This window comes from Durio zibethinus, chromosome 13 (assembly GCF_047325235.1).
Source record: "Durio zibethinus cultivar Kanyao isolate XHJ-2024 chromosome 13, ASM4732523v1, whole genome shotgun sequence".
NCBI lineage: Eukaryota > Viridiplantae > Streptophyta > Magnoliopsida > Malvales > Malvaceae > Durio > Durio zibethinus.
This window is the reverse complement of record NC_143174.1, coordinates 18,730,673-18,745,961: the sequence shown is the minus strand read 5'-3', so window position 1 is coordinate 18,745,961 and position 15,289 is coordinate 18,730,673. Positions and strand designations below refer to the sequence as shown.

General features: G+C 33.5%; 1 long non-coding RNA gene and 1 pseudogene across 4 annotated transcripts; one reads left to right on the top strand and one right to left on the bottom strand.

The window, feature by feature from the left end:
* Positions 1-488: 488 nt before the first annotated feature.
* Positions 489-9,081, top strand: LOC111302899 (uncharacterized). 3 transcript variants are annotated; one of them, XR_016326529.1, is made up of 5 exons: positions 489-2,011; positions 2,259-2,390; positions 2,524-2,591; positions 8,531-8,620; positions 8,717-9,081. It is a non-coding gene; the product is annotated as an uncharacterized LOC111302899 (long non-coding RNA). The 3 variants fall into 3 exon arrangements; XR_016326528.1 differs by having other exon boundaries at positions 491-1,639; XR_002691681.2 differs by lacking the exon at positions 489-2,011 and having other exon boundaries at positions 2,021-2,390.
* Positions 9,082-12,268: 3,187 nt separating this feature from the next.
* Positions 12,269-14,366, bottom strand: LOC111302898 (CBL-interacting serine/threonine-protein kinase 6 pseudogene; annotated as a pseudogene). The gene has a single exon (XR_016326527.1). The product of XR_016326527.1 is annotated as a CBL-interacting serine/threonine-protein kinase 6 pseudogene (transcript).
* Between the last annotated feature and the right edge of the window lie 923 nt (positions 14,367-15,289).

Below are 15,289 nucleotides of genomic sequence, written 5' to 3'. Positions count from 1 at the left end.
CTCTTCCTTTTCTTTTTAAAGAAGAAAATTAAGGATGATTTCATTTTTGTCCTAGAGTTTGCCAAATTTTGAACTTATTTATCGCCGCTTCCGTGCAGAAAATACTACATAAAACTTTATTGGGAAGAGTTTTTTTTTTTTTTCTTTTGTATAGGTACGTATTTCTTTTGCTTCCTGAATCATTAAGTAAATGATGAGATGAGATTACACAAACCGTATATGATATTCAATTGTTATTTTGTAATTCATTTAGTGGAGCGGTTGTTAAATTTAAATTATCCTAAATTATTAATTAATATTAATTAATTTGATCTTTAATTATTTTAATGTTATTGTTAAAAGGGTGGAACTCTTTTATCTCGTCAGCACCGCACCGCGCAACTTCCTAACAAACCCAACATTAGTCATCACCGACAGGAAGGAACCCCCCACCCCTCATCATGATCAATCACAGGGCCCAAATCACATAGCCGTAACCCTATTCCATTCACTCTCTCTATATTAGCTTCTGCGTTCTCTAATCCGTGCTTTCCCCTCACCTTTTTTTTTTTTTTAATCCCTTCTTTGCTTCTTAGAAGAGCAAACCCAGACAGAGCCATGCCAAAATAAACCAAAATAAAAACTGTTTTTATGACATTTTTTTTTACATGTTTTTGTTTTATCTTCCATCATCATCATAGCAGTAATTTTTGTGTCCAAATTTGGTTTTGAAGCTTCAGGTTTTGGAATGGTTTTCTTTTTTGATTGGGAAAGAATTGAGTGGCATATGGTTCAGGTGATACAGCAGCAGCTGGGGAAATCTAAAAAGAGATAGTGAAGAGAATTATGAAGATAATAAAGGGTTTTATGGTGAGTTGGTTTTGGATTAAGGCTTTGGGGTCATTGGGGGAGTGATTAAGGAGAAAACCCTAAGTCTTTTTCCTACTCATTCTCATATCTAAAATGGGTTTCCAGAAAAGATTAAAAATGATAACAGATCTGCACTGAAAGGAGTGATCTAATCTCTGTATAAAGCAGCAGTAGGGGGTTTAGCTTTATCTTTTTCCCATTTAGAGGATTGCTATGATTTCACTTTTTGTTTTCACTTTTTGGCCATTTATACCAGCGCATTTTAGCTAATGATGGTAAGAAGTGGATAATAAGAGAGGGACACAAAGAGAGACTGACAGAAGAGAGTGAGCACACACAGGCAATCGTATGGAAGTCACACCTTTGCCGGTGTGTGCTCACTTCTCTTCTGTCAGTTATTCAGCTTTGCACTTTGTTCCCTCAACAAATCACAATATTTATTTGTTAATTATATAAATATCCCTCGCTGCTTCTTCTTCTTCTTCTTCAATCTCCAGATGACACCTCACAGTATCGATTTTGCCAGATGTTTTTGTTTTTGTTTACATCCGTCCACATGTCATTCGCTCTGGAACTCTCTTTCTTTTCGGATAAGAAATAGCTACTGATCACAAACAAGTACATGAGAAAAAGAGATAAGAACGCAGGGTTTTTTGTTGTTAAAACATCATCAAATGGTACCTTTTCTACAAACCCTCTGAAACCTTTTCGTTTGATTGATCAGACAGAGATTGAAATCCTCATATTTATGTGGGTGAGATAAGTCAATAAATAAGAGAGTTGGCAAAGAGTAAGATTCTTTGCTTTTTTCGGGGGGTTATCATTTATCAACAATACTTACTATTTTCTGTGCCTTTTAGTATTCCATTTTGCGTTTAAATTTTGCTGCTCTTGTTTTTGGGAATATTTTATGCTATTCAAATAACAAGAATTTTGTGATGGTGCTTTAAAAGAAAGCGTGACTTTTGATGGTCCTCTCTTTGAAGAGGACGAAGTGGCTTCTTCGATGGTACGCCTACTCGCTGTTCCCATTTTAACGGAAACCTTACCGGTATCTCGGAATTTTTTTTCAGTCACGTTCTCATTTTTTTTCCTTGGTTTAAAACCCTTCTTTTCCTCTTCATCTTCATCTTAATCTTCCTGTTTCTTGGAGTCCTGCAAGGTAAAGGCTGTCTTTGACTTGTGTTCTTAGTTTCTTATCTTTAATCTGGCTCTGATTTTGGGTTTTTTTTTGTTTGTTTGTTTTCTTCTGGTATTCCTGAGTTTTGACCCCAATACAAGCTGATAATTTTTGGATTTTTATTCAGATATATATATATTTAATTTTATTGTCGAACTATGGAAGCTTTTAACTATATTTGGGCTTCCCAAGGTTTTAGATCTGGTACTATTGGCTACTTTCTTTGCAGTTACTGAAAATCTTGGGCCACTCTACTCCTTTTGGTAGAATGGGAAGTCATCTTTTTCTTATTTTCTGCTAAAATATGCACTATTTCCTTTTCATCTTTGAAAGAATGGTAGCAGAAAATTTCCTAATGCAGGTTAGTAATTGATTCTGACAGTGGATTTTGCTCTAATTTTACTTTGTTTCCCTTTTTCCGGAAAAGCTTCTTTCTAAAATCTGGTTTTTTAATATCTTGGTAATAAATATGTTTGCAATTGTTTTACATACAGCACCTTGTTTGGAATTGGGAGGCAATGAACTGTTTCAATTTTGCACTGTTTAATCAATAATCATCCAGGTAACCATTTTCAATTTCATTCAAGCTTGTTTTGGTTAATGCTGTTTTGGCTTAAACTATATATTTTCTTTAAATTTTATGTGTTTTGTTGAGAGGTTACTCTTCAATTTAGGCAAGAACGCATTTCTCTATGTTGGAATCGAGATTTTGAGGCTATTCTTGAATATATTGATTAAATTGCAGCCATAATAATGGTTTTGCACTTGCTAGTTGCTATAAAAGAAGATAAATGATCAAAGAAGGATCAATGTATTGATTTAGCATAAAATTTAATGGGAACAAACAACATGCAAACAAGATAGCAGCAATTCCAGATTCATTTAAAATGCCTTTAATTTTTGCTAACTTTGATGCTAATTATCCTTCAAAACAGTGTTTGATATTCATCTAAAAGAGAGTTACTTCTCGCTGTTTGAGCATGCATGTTAATAACCTAGTTAACTTTACATTTAGTCTTGATAGATATAACTTTGGCTAATTTTATTTGTCTTGTCCTTATAATTTTGAACCATACAACACCCTTAAGTCAATCTTATTATTTGGTTATTTCACGCTATGTTTGGATAAATATTAATAAAAAAATGAAAAAAAAATGAAAAAAAATGAAAAAAAAAGTTTTTTAAAGAAAAGGAAAGGATATATGTAACTCTTATTTGGATAATTAAAATTAATAAAGAAAAGGAAAAGAAAGTAATTCTAACAACCATTATTTGGATAAAGAATGAAAAAGAAAAGAAATGATTCATTATAATAATTTTTTAAAATTATAACATTTCATTACTTGTAATTTTAGAGTATTTTTGAACTATGATATGTTTGTTATTTTGTTTAATCTCATAATTGCTATTATATCAATAGTTTTTAATCAAGTGAAACAAGAAGATATTTTACAAACATGCATTGATAGATTTTGAGCTAACCTGTCATCTCATAAACCAAAAAAATATATTTATTCATATTCAACTATTCATCAAAATCAAATCACCAAAAAATTATAAAAAATTTTTATATTTGAAGAGATATATGAAATTTACTTGAAAAAAGAGATGACTTTGAAAAAATTATAGGATAATTGTGATATGCTTAGGTTTTTTTATTAGGTTTTTAGTATTAATAAAAAGATGAACATAATAATTTTTTTATAAAAAAAAAAATTTCAACTTTCCTTTCTCTAGCTTTTTCTTTAAATTGAGGTATTAAAAAATTTGGGTTTACAAGGGAAATCAAAGATTATTTGATTTTCACCTTTTTTCTTTTTTTAAAATTAAAAATTTATCTAAACAAGGGAATGGAGATTTTATTTCCTTTACATTCATTTACTTTACTTTCTTTTCTTTCCTCTCCCCTCAATCCAAACACACTGTTAATGTAAAGAACAATAGTTATTTTGGTTTTGTACTTAAAACCTTGAGATTTTGGGTTTTGCTTGCAAGACAACCAAGCAAAACTCATATTCTGATGGTTAGAATTCAAATATAATACTGGAAATAAATGTCTTCTTGTAAGGTCCTTGATTTTTCCATTGATTGTTGATGCGTGAGAAGCTAATTTAGAGTTTATGGAGCGTGAGTATAACTACCAAAGATAGAATCCCTCGGTAGCTTTGGTAACTTATGGTCTTAGTGGTTGTTGAAATGAGATTTCCTGTGATTGTTACTGTTCTGTTTAAGAATCAAAGTAGTAGCAAAAGCATTCCGGCAAGAAGTGCAAACTCTTCCTAGGTGGTTATTGTTACGGTGATAGGACATGGCGTTTGCGAGGTTATGTCAATAGCTTTGGTTGTGGATGGCAATGATTAGCTTTAGAGCATTAATTAGGAACAAGGCTAGCTTTGTCATAGCATAAAGGATTGCTAACTAATTTTAATTAGAAAGCAAGTGCACTGACATCACTAACCATGGATGGAATTTGAATTATTTATATGAGTATATTAGTCTTGCAAATTTAAGTTAGTTTGGATTGTCATTAACCAAATAGATTATAAATCTTTGTCTAGAAGGAGCCTTGGTTGAGCTTTTGGAAACCATCTTTTGGCACATGAAGTGAACCCTTGTAATTGCTCATATGTTTACGTTAGATCTTAGTTTGCATTTGGATGCTAACGGGGCCTTCAGTAGACATGCAATTAGCATGTAAATCTGTGCCAACTGTGGAACTGAAATCCAAATGAATGATCAGTGCGGCCTGATTTTTACCAATTGTCCACTAGACTATTTTGGTCTAATCCTTAACTAGTTTTTTTTTTTTTTTTTTTTTGTTTCCTACTTTTGTGTTTGTTTTTCTTTTTTTTTTTTTTACCCTTCAAGTTAAGTTGTAGAGACAAAAATATCCCTACAACTTAACTTTTTATTTTAATTTTTATTTAAAAATTATACATTAATAAATTAATAAACTTTATTATCTAATAAATTTATAAATAAATAAATTTTACTTATTTATTGACAAAATTATTATTTAGTAAATAATTTAATTATTTAAATTATTTATTAATTTATAAATATGAACTAATTAAAATTTTTATTATATATAATTTTTAGTCTAATGTTCTTAATGGTTATTTTTTTTAGTACAATTGATCTCACCGTCAACATTGTTTTTGTATCCAAACACATATTTCACCAATTTTAATCTTACCATTATAGTAATTTATCTCACTCCTACCACCATCCAAATAGACCCTTAATCAATAATTTAAATGTTGGATTCAAACCATTACTAACTGTCATTTTTCATAGGCTTTCAAACATGCTACACTAGATTTAAACTCATGAAAACATGGTTGATATGGATAGAGATTAAGATTACCATAGCCTGTTAATTAGATTAAAATCTTGAATAGCTTGACCAGAAAATTGGTTGTCGAAGTCTAAAAGTAAAAAGTGGGATGTGAAATGGTTTATGTTTGAAGAAGGGTTATAAACTGATTATATTTGATTTGAGAAGAATTCTAGTATTACTGGCTTAACTCTCAAGTTAAATGAAAATTTTTTAGTGAATCCAAATTATTCTGCTAAAACTTATTGTCGTTTTAGATCTTTATAATTTGTCAAAATGACTGGCACTGATACTGAGAAGATTTTGCTTTTATTCATAATATCTTATTATGTATAAAGGGGGTAGGTCTGGTGTTCATTACTTTCATCCTCCTCTTCTATCTCCAACCATATTTTTATAACAAGGCAAACAAGGTAAAGGACCAATGGAAAATCCATGTGATAATCCAGAGGCAACTAATACTGGCATGAGGCAAGAAAAGGAAAGACACAGTGTAGAGAACATTACCTAAAAACAAACCTAGGATGATGAATTATTTAAAAAATTGTGAAATAGTGAAAACCTACACGACCATCGTGTGTAAGTTAGTAAAGTCACTTTTGCCTCTTTTCTTATTTAGTTTTTAAAGTCACATTTGCCTCCTTTGTCCTTTTCTTGCTCCAGATAACCATAGCTTGCTAAGATGGCACATACGTTCTTTCTGTCTAATTGTTGCACCGGCAGCCACGATGAATGCCATATCCAGTTCCAAAGACAGATGAATTACTCACCTAGAGAATTTGATGCTTTATAATGTTTCCATTATCTATTGTAGTAGAGGTTCCAAGTTGTGGACAAGCATTTGATCAACATAGTTAAATATTCCATGAATTTTCTTCCTCAAAGTTACATAATGATTAAATTATGACCTGCAATTCACATGGAGAGATGCAGCTTATTATGGTTAGCCCCTTCTCATAACTGTTAAGTATTAAATGAAATACTTGTTCTCTTTTTATTTATTTAATTTTTTTTGCACAAAGGAGGCTACAACCTGAGGATAGGAAAAGGGTTGCAGGTGGTGGGAATTGAACGTTAAACTTGATGAATGTCACCTTTTAAAGGTGATTGTATAAACTAACTGAATTAAATTATGGATTCAATGAAATAATCCTTTCTCTTTGTTAAATGAGAACATTATTTGAGTATTCACTCAATTTAAGTTTAAATGAAGTGAATAGATACATAGCTTAAACTTGTGTCTCTCAAAGAAAAAAATAGATACTAACAATAGAGCACAAGGAATGGCGCATTCAGGAAGCATGAATTGACTTTTCTAGTGTCTTACACATCATTTCCAAGTCTCACTTATTCTGTTGTTCGGAAATAGAATTGATGTGTTGATCAAAGCTGTATCAAGCAACATCATAGAAAGGTTTGTCTTTTTTTTGGGGAAATGTGGTGCTTTCAAGCTTCAAAATATGACAATGAGTCCCTACTACTAGATAAGCCTTTTAAACGTATGTTATCAGTTAGCTGGTTAACTGGTTAATAAAGGAAAAGCTGCTTGTATAATAGGATTGTTATTTATGCAAATGTGGTAAAAACACTTTCTAATCTTATTATGATTGGTGAAAACTGAAGTCTAGCTGTTTTGCTTAATTGATAAAAAAAAAAATCTTGACTGCAGCTTAATTATTATCAAAATATCTGAAATTCAGCTAATTTTAACATCCATAGGATTAAAGCCTATGTGTTGGGGCTTTTCCGACAAAAACTAGGGTGGTATGGCTTTTTAAATTTGTTCTGATGTATCCAAATGCTAGCGTCAAGTCTGTCAAGTTTTAATGCAGTTTCCTGATGAACTCTATTTGGCTTTGGGAAAGATTCAAAGGTAAAATAGACTTGCTTGGTACCTTGATTTCCTCAACCCTTGGTTTCTACTCATTTGCTGTCAAGTTTTGTTCTCTCTGTTTTCAAAGATGGAAAAAGAAGATGCCAAAAGGCTTTTATACTTTTTTAGTATATGAAAGTTTGGAATCAGATGCACTTTATAGTAGAATGGTTTTTGAGAATTTTCTTGTTGCTGCAGCTTATAGGAGAAACTTTGTGTTATTTAAAGTAATGTAATTGTGCATGCATTGATCCGTAAATTCAGTTCTATGCCTAGGTATTACCTTGTCCTGCATCAAAAAATGCAATCTACCTTGGTTTATATGGGCATCTTTTCCCTTTAGTAGCAGTGTGTGAAACTATTGCTTTTAGTCAATATATGTATATATGTATATATGTGTATATGTATATATGTATATATATAGGGTAAATTATAGTACTGTTGGCTTTACTCGCTAGAAGATGTAAACGACCAAATGCTTGCTGGTTTTCAGGCTTAAATTGTTGCTTATAGCCTCAAGTTATTTCTCATTCTATTTAGTGGACACTGTAATGCCTTGGGCTCTAGTGTCTCTATGGGTTTTATTAAGTGATATTATCTACATCTGTTAAGTCTTGGGTTGCTTGTATTCTTAAATTCAAATTGCACTTCTCCACCTATAGTCAATTAGTTTTAAATTAAATGCTTAACATGATATTAGAACTCAGATTCTGTTATATTCTTCATACCTAATATCTTTTTTAAGTTTTACGCCTACATGTGACGAGCTGAGCTTATAACTCTTCTGAGTTTGTCACGTGTAGTTATGCCTACACATAATGGAGGTGTGTTAATTAAGTGGTAGTGTCACATATCACTTAGGTTTTGGGCTACTTATGATCTTATTTTCAAGTTAAGTCTCTTCACTTATAGTTAATTGGTGTTAGATTTGATACTTAATATACTTATGTTTCTTTTCCAATTTTACAGCCTTGCATTCTAAGTCTATTTAACATTTTGTTATAGGTTTGTTTAGTGGTATACCACAATAAAAAGGGATGAATAATATGTTTGGATTAATTGTTATTCAGAATGTTTTTAAGGACGATTTTAAGTTTTCTGTAGGGTGTGTTCCCATTTAGTTTGACAGTGGTTTTCAAAACTTGTCTGCTTATGTTCTATTTAGGTATTAATTGTTTTCCTTTTTTCAAAAATGATTTACCAGTTGCATTCTTAATCAGTTTCATTCTGTTATCTATGTCTCTTTATATTACACTACTAAAATTTCCAATCATAATGTTATGTTCCTCAGAATCATAATGGGAGAACGAAATGTTCAACATGAATTGTAACTCGCAATTCTCATGGAAGCATCTGCGTAATTCATCCATGAAATTCAAAGGTAATATGGAATTTGCATGGTGCAACATCACTACTGAAAAAGAAAACCTCTCTGAATGCTCATTTCCATAATGACTGCTACAAACTATTCTTTTAGGACAAACCGGTGTTGGTAAGGCATTTCATGTCGGCAAAAGATGTGCTGGAACATACTACTTTACCCCAGTTCTGGGGATGGGACGAGATCTAACATGTCGATTTTTGCAATAAATTTTATGATGGCTATAGCAGTCGAAATTATGTGTTCATGACAGGGTCGAAGGTGGTTTATGAGATGTAGAGGTGGAAGATGTTCATCATGATTGATGCTTTTCAAGTGTGAAAGTAAATAGTCAAAACTTTGTTACTTTTAACATTGTTTCCTTTTTATTAGTACTTGTCTATTAGTAGTATTTAATTATAGAGACTTGAAGTGAAACACGTATGTGCTTGTGAAAAATGAAATCCTTGATAATTACTTGATGAACTTTTGTGTTTCTCTTTTACATTGTCTTCTGTGGATTAGAGAAGGGATTGTATATACTGTAAGAATGATAGTATGAACCAATTAAGTTAAACTTCAAGTGTATAACTTGATGCGTTTTGATTGTGATTGTTTCTTACCAACATTACTTTTTTTCCCTACTAGCAATTATTTTGTGACTGGAGTTTGGGGTTTGGAAAGGCATAGGAAAGGCTGAGCCACGCCCTTCCATCCTAACATTCTTCTTGTCTCTTGTAGTTTTGCCTTAGTTATTTGTGTTGACATTTTTTAGAATGGTCCAGTATTTGAGGCCCAAATCATCTAGTTGATGGGGGCCGCCAAAAGAGTTTCTGACCATGGACTGAATACTAGATTTACTCAATCTAATATGGGCCCACCTGGCCCAATTTCTACAGTAGACCCCACTGAGTACCCTCCATTTTAGTAGGACAAAATAAAAAGCTTTTCAATTATTAATATTATTACTGTATTAAAGCTAAGTCAATCAACTCCATTAACTAGAAATAAAACACTGGCGCCCACAGATTAATTATTCTATAAGCAGTCTTTTATCTTGGACAATAAATTGGGTTATCTTTGTCCCTTTAACTACGTTTGTAACACTCGGGGCCATTTAGGTGAGATTCCCCTTTATCATGTCCAAATATGTAGTCATAATTATGTCTCATATTCTTGGTAGTCAAACCAGATTATCAAAGGATTATGATTTTTAGTATATTATTATATTGTTTGAAAACCCTTTTCTTTGATTTGTGATTTTGGACAGTCCATTTGTCTTAGTCTATCTCATCTGTTTAGCCATAAATAATTATGTTTAGAGATGAAGTTATCAACGAATTAATCATTCACTTCTTTGAATCTAATTAAAGTACCTTCCCACATAGATGCAAGAGAAAGAATATGAATTAAAATTTGCAAAGAATGCATCATCATACATATCATCCTGTGATTATTGGCCTGATTATTGCAAGAATATTATCTTTTAATCAACTATATTAAGCATTCGGTTATAAGTAATTAACCTGGTAGTACGATTAAATGTTTTTTGTTATAATATGTCTTTTACACAAAGGATGCAGTCTAAAGATAAAAAAGAAATTGCAAGTATTTGGATTTAAATTTTAAACATATTGGATATTAATTTTAAAAGTGATTGGATGAAGAAAATTACTGTGAAAATTAATGTTAATTTCTTCTGGTAATTAAATCGGGGAGAACCATCATGTTGAATTGTACTAAGATAATTAAGTGTTTTTGAGAATTTATAATCTAGATGAAACGTTTCGCATAGTTTGATAGGAAAGAACTTAAAATTAGCTGCACTATTACTATCATTTCAAATAAAAAGCAATCTTGGTTATGAAAGTGTTGCATAAATTCTTGAAATACAAAGTTACCACCAACCTTATTAAAAATAGTTAAGATTACAAGATTTGTGATAGTAAACCCAATTTTACTTTGAATAAAATAGAGAAGGGTTTGGAAGTTGAGATGAAATGGTGAAGAAAAACATCAGACAGAACGCCAAAACCATATGCCTGAAAGTGGAATGGGAGCAAGTTGTAGTCACCACAATGTTACAGATGCTCTCCTTCACATGAAAGAAAATTTGGCCATGTAGTCTCTTATTCCAACCTGACAGCAGCTCTTGTCTCCCCCAGTTGCAGTTACATTTTTACTTCCACTTGCAAGATAGAAGCTGGAACAACACCTTTCTTTCGCTCTGGTTGACCCCCGAATGTTACACCATTTCTGTTAAACCATTTAGTTTTTTAGATTGCAAAATACTTTTTTTTTTTTTTAATAAAATTATGGGTAGAGCTACTGCTGTGAAAGCACATATTTACACTGTTTACCAACTCGTCTTGAGGATGAACTTATGTTCTGAACAGCTCTAACGAGAGGTCATAAGTGCTCAAATCCAGAGACATCTGGCAATCGAGGTCAAACTTGACCGATCGAACCAACCCCTCCTTTTAGGAACATTGCAGAATAGAGCTTCCAGGCCGTTTCCACAATATAAGAGTCACTCACGAGTTCAACTGACAGAACCCATATTCTGATTTAAGCAGCAGGACCCTTGTACAAGCTACCACAAACCATTTACAATTTACGTCCAGGGCACCAAACTTAACAGTTAAGGACCACATAAAGAGGGCTTGATCCTGGGTTTTCATTTGCAAGTGGTTAGAAACAGACTTACACTACTTCCTTTACTAGTTTCATGGCAATTCACGGTATCAAGAACATGGCAAACAATGGCATGTTGGACAGTAAATTGAGCTTCATATTTCGATAATCAAAAGTCTAACTTCCAAGTTCCAACACCCCCAAAAGCATATGACATACAATGACTTGCATGGTGCAAAATTTAGGCTCTCCCAAAATATACCAAAGCTTAAGCCCTAGTCTTAAAACAGCCGAAAAGACCATTAAGTTGTAGGACAAAAAGCACAGCAAGGGTTTATCAACACCTCAAAAGTAACTTTTCATTTTCATGATGATGATCAGTCTATGGCACCATATGCTTTCAGGGGACCCATATTATTACTTGCTCTAGAATGTAGATCCTTCAAAAATAGACAACGAAACAAAAGACGGAGGCTTTTTAAAAGAGATGCGATGAAACCAATAAGGCAAAAGACTCCAATCTTTGGTGGAATTGTAGGACAATAATTGAGAGCAAAATCAAACGACGTCATAATTATGCCCAGAAAAAATTGAAAACGCCATCTAGTTTCCTTGGAATGAAATATGATGGAAAGCTTTATCTTCTTTTCTTTTGTCCCTCTAATTTCTACCTTTCAAGAGCCTACAAACCACTCCAAGAGAAGTGGTTTGAACTTTGATTAGCTTTAAAAGTTGAAATTTGAATACGGCGATGGACGATTAAGGCGTGCTTTCCCAATTCCCATAAGAAATAGCAAAATATTTTTGTCTTTATTAGTAAAACGACTCCTAAATCCTAGTTAACTAGTGAAATATCAACTAGAAAAATCATGATGCAAAGCAATGCTCGGAAAAAAGTAAGAATTAGTGCTTAAAGGATGGTGATATGATAAGAGATCATTGATTTAAGATATATCACTATAATTGATAAGAGTGAAAGGAAAAAAAAAGTTGCAGAGAGAAAGGTTGTAACCGAAGCAGTCGACTTTGCACATATCAACACAAACATGAAAACATCAACATAAAATATATCAACAACAATAAAGTTTGTGGAGTGATTCACCATATCACAAACAACCAAACCACGAAGACATGATGAAAAATAATCAAGACGACAATCACAACAACAATAACATCATCAAACAATGGTCTAGAACAGATAAATCTTGAAGCTTCCCACCTCCCATAGCCAAATCAAGCAAGTGTCGAGTTTTCGGCAGGCGACGTCCAGACGATGTCCTTAAGCATCGGTCGGAGCTCTTTACTGCAAAACTGGTCGTACTCAAGGGTATCACCATGGTCTTTTTTAACTTCCACCACCAAAAGCGACGGCGTCACTGCAAATATGTCAGCAGCAATCGCCAATTTCCCTTTCCTTCCACATTCTTGACCCTGCAACCTCACTCTTGACTCGCTCTTCTTGACACTGAAGTTCACCGACTTGGCCACCTCCTCCAATCTCGATATTACACTGCTTGCTGGCCTTGTTGTAGCGAATCTCAGCTCCTTTTTCTCTTCTCTCTTCTTCTCTTCAAACAAAGGCGACAAATCAAAGCCCTCAGACAAAGAAATGATATGGAAGGCGTTCAAAGTCTCAGGCTTGGATGATTTGTCGTCATTGAACGCCTCAAATTCTGATTCTTCCTTGGTTCTAACGGTCTTGGGTATAGATTTCTTGAACCAAGAGGAATCCATGATCTTTGAGATGGTGATTCGGGTACTTGCATTGGGATCTAAAAGCTTAGTGATTAATATACGGGCTTCAGGGGAAAACCAAGGTGGGCACTTGAAATCTCCCCTATTAATCTTCTTATACATGGCCACCAAGTTATCATCTTGAAATGGTAAGAACCCAGCAAGAAGCACATAAAGAATTACCCCACAAGACCAAATATCTGCCTTAGCCCCGTCATATCCATTATTCCCAATAACTTCAGGCGCAACATAAGCCGGTGTTCCACAAGTTGTATGCAATAACCCATCTTGTTTCAAGTGCTTTGAGAAAGCACTGAGTCCAAAATCTGTAACCTTCAAGTTTCCATCATCATCTAAGAGCAAATTTTCCGGCTTCAAATCACGGTGGTAAACCCCACGGCTATGACAGAAATCAATAGCAGAAACCAACTGTTGAAAATAAACTCTTGCCAAGTCTTCCTTGAGGCGACCCTTGGCAATTTTAAAGAAGAGTTCTCCACCCCGGACAAGCTCCATGGCAAAGTAAATCTTGGACTTACTTGCCATGACTTCATGCAACTCAACTATATTGGGGTGCTTCACCATCTTCATAACGGAAATCTCTCGCTTTATCTGCTCCATCATCCCAACTTTAATCACCTTCTCTTTGCCAACAACTTTCATGGCAACAATCTTCCCCGTCTGAAGATTCCGTGCATGGTAAACTTTGGCGAAGGTTCCATGACCCAACATTCGACCAAGTTCGTATTTTCCATGAAGCAAAGCCGGGGGATCACTTTTAGTTTTCGCCTCCATTTTTTATCAGCTCGAGAAATAAAACACAGAAAAAAGCTTTGATCTTTTTCGATCTGAATTATTGTATAAACACAAGAGATAAGACAAAGAAACAGAAGATTAAAAAAAGAGATTCAGATAACCAAGTGTTTTTCTTTTGTTACGGTGCATGCGAATCACCCATCTTCAACGTGTTTACGGTGGCAATTCCTGCCGGCGATGGACCGCTTACCACGCACACATGGCTCAGGCCTTGTCGACGATTTTCTTCTCATCTCTCTGCATTCGCCACAGGAATTTTTTTCTCTTTTTTTCTTCTTTAAATGAAAAAGCTTTGCTCGATCTCTAACGCCAGGAGACGAAAGCTTTGCATTCCTCGTTCAAGCAGATCAACGATCCAATTTATGCAAGTAATTTCAAGCCTTGAATTCCCATTATATCCCTTGTCTGATCCGACGGTTATGAATCAACCCAGTGAATGAAACCCACATGGCATGATCTTAATGAAATGTAGATGATTGAAACAGTCAGATAGTGACTCGTGTGATGGTGTATAGGGAACCATCAATGGTAGCGTGTGGCTTTACGTTCTGTCCTCCGCCTCTTGCTCCAGCGGTGAATCCTCTTCCCGAGCTTTCATAATTATTGTTAGGTTCTTTATAATTCCGTGGGGTCCACACAGTGAAGGAAAGAGTGATTGTTGGTTGGGGATGATACCTTATTACGCCGTTACCAAAGTAAAAACTGAAAAAAAAAAAAAAAAAAAAGAGTTAGAATTAAAATGGAAAAGAATATCTCTTCTTCTTCTTTCTCTTAAGAACTAAATATTCTAAATATTACTAAATAATTAATAAATTTATTTTCCAAGGTGCAACGTGCATCCCGAGCTATGTACCGGCAATGAGGACACGTGTAACGCGTAGGGTAGAGCCCTACCAAAGCGAACTCCTGTTTTTTATTTTCAAGTTCAATTTCATGCTTTAAACTTTTTTTTATTATACATATTTTAATTTTAAATATATTTTTTTATCATTTTCTATTATTTCGATGCACTTGGATAACAATTTTCATGATAAGAATGATTTTTAACAAATTTCATAATGAGAAAAAAAAATTTTTTGCTATTTTATTATTTTACTCATTCAAAATGCGATCTGTTTTGCATTTTTTCATTCACATAATCCTAGTTATATATATTTATTTTTGTTAAAGACATTTTACAATCATAAAGGTGTAATGGTTTTTTATCATACAAAAATATTCATTGTTAGCTTAGAATTATTTTAGTCATTCAATTTGAACTGAAAAATGATACGTTGATCTTATTTCTCAAAATTTAAATAAATCAGCACTGCATCTCATTTGATTTATCACTTTCCCATCTGATGTTTTCTTATAATGCCAAGCTGGGTTGACCCCATCAGCACTAAACTTGACTCCAAGAACTCAAAACACCAAGTTCCGTGCACCACCTCTCTTAAATATAAATAACTCCTCTAGCTAGGTATGGCAACAAATTCTCCACTCTTTCTAGATTTTCCTTCTTTC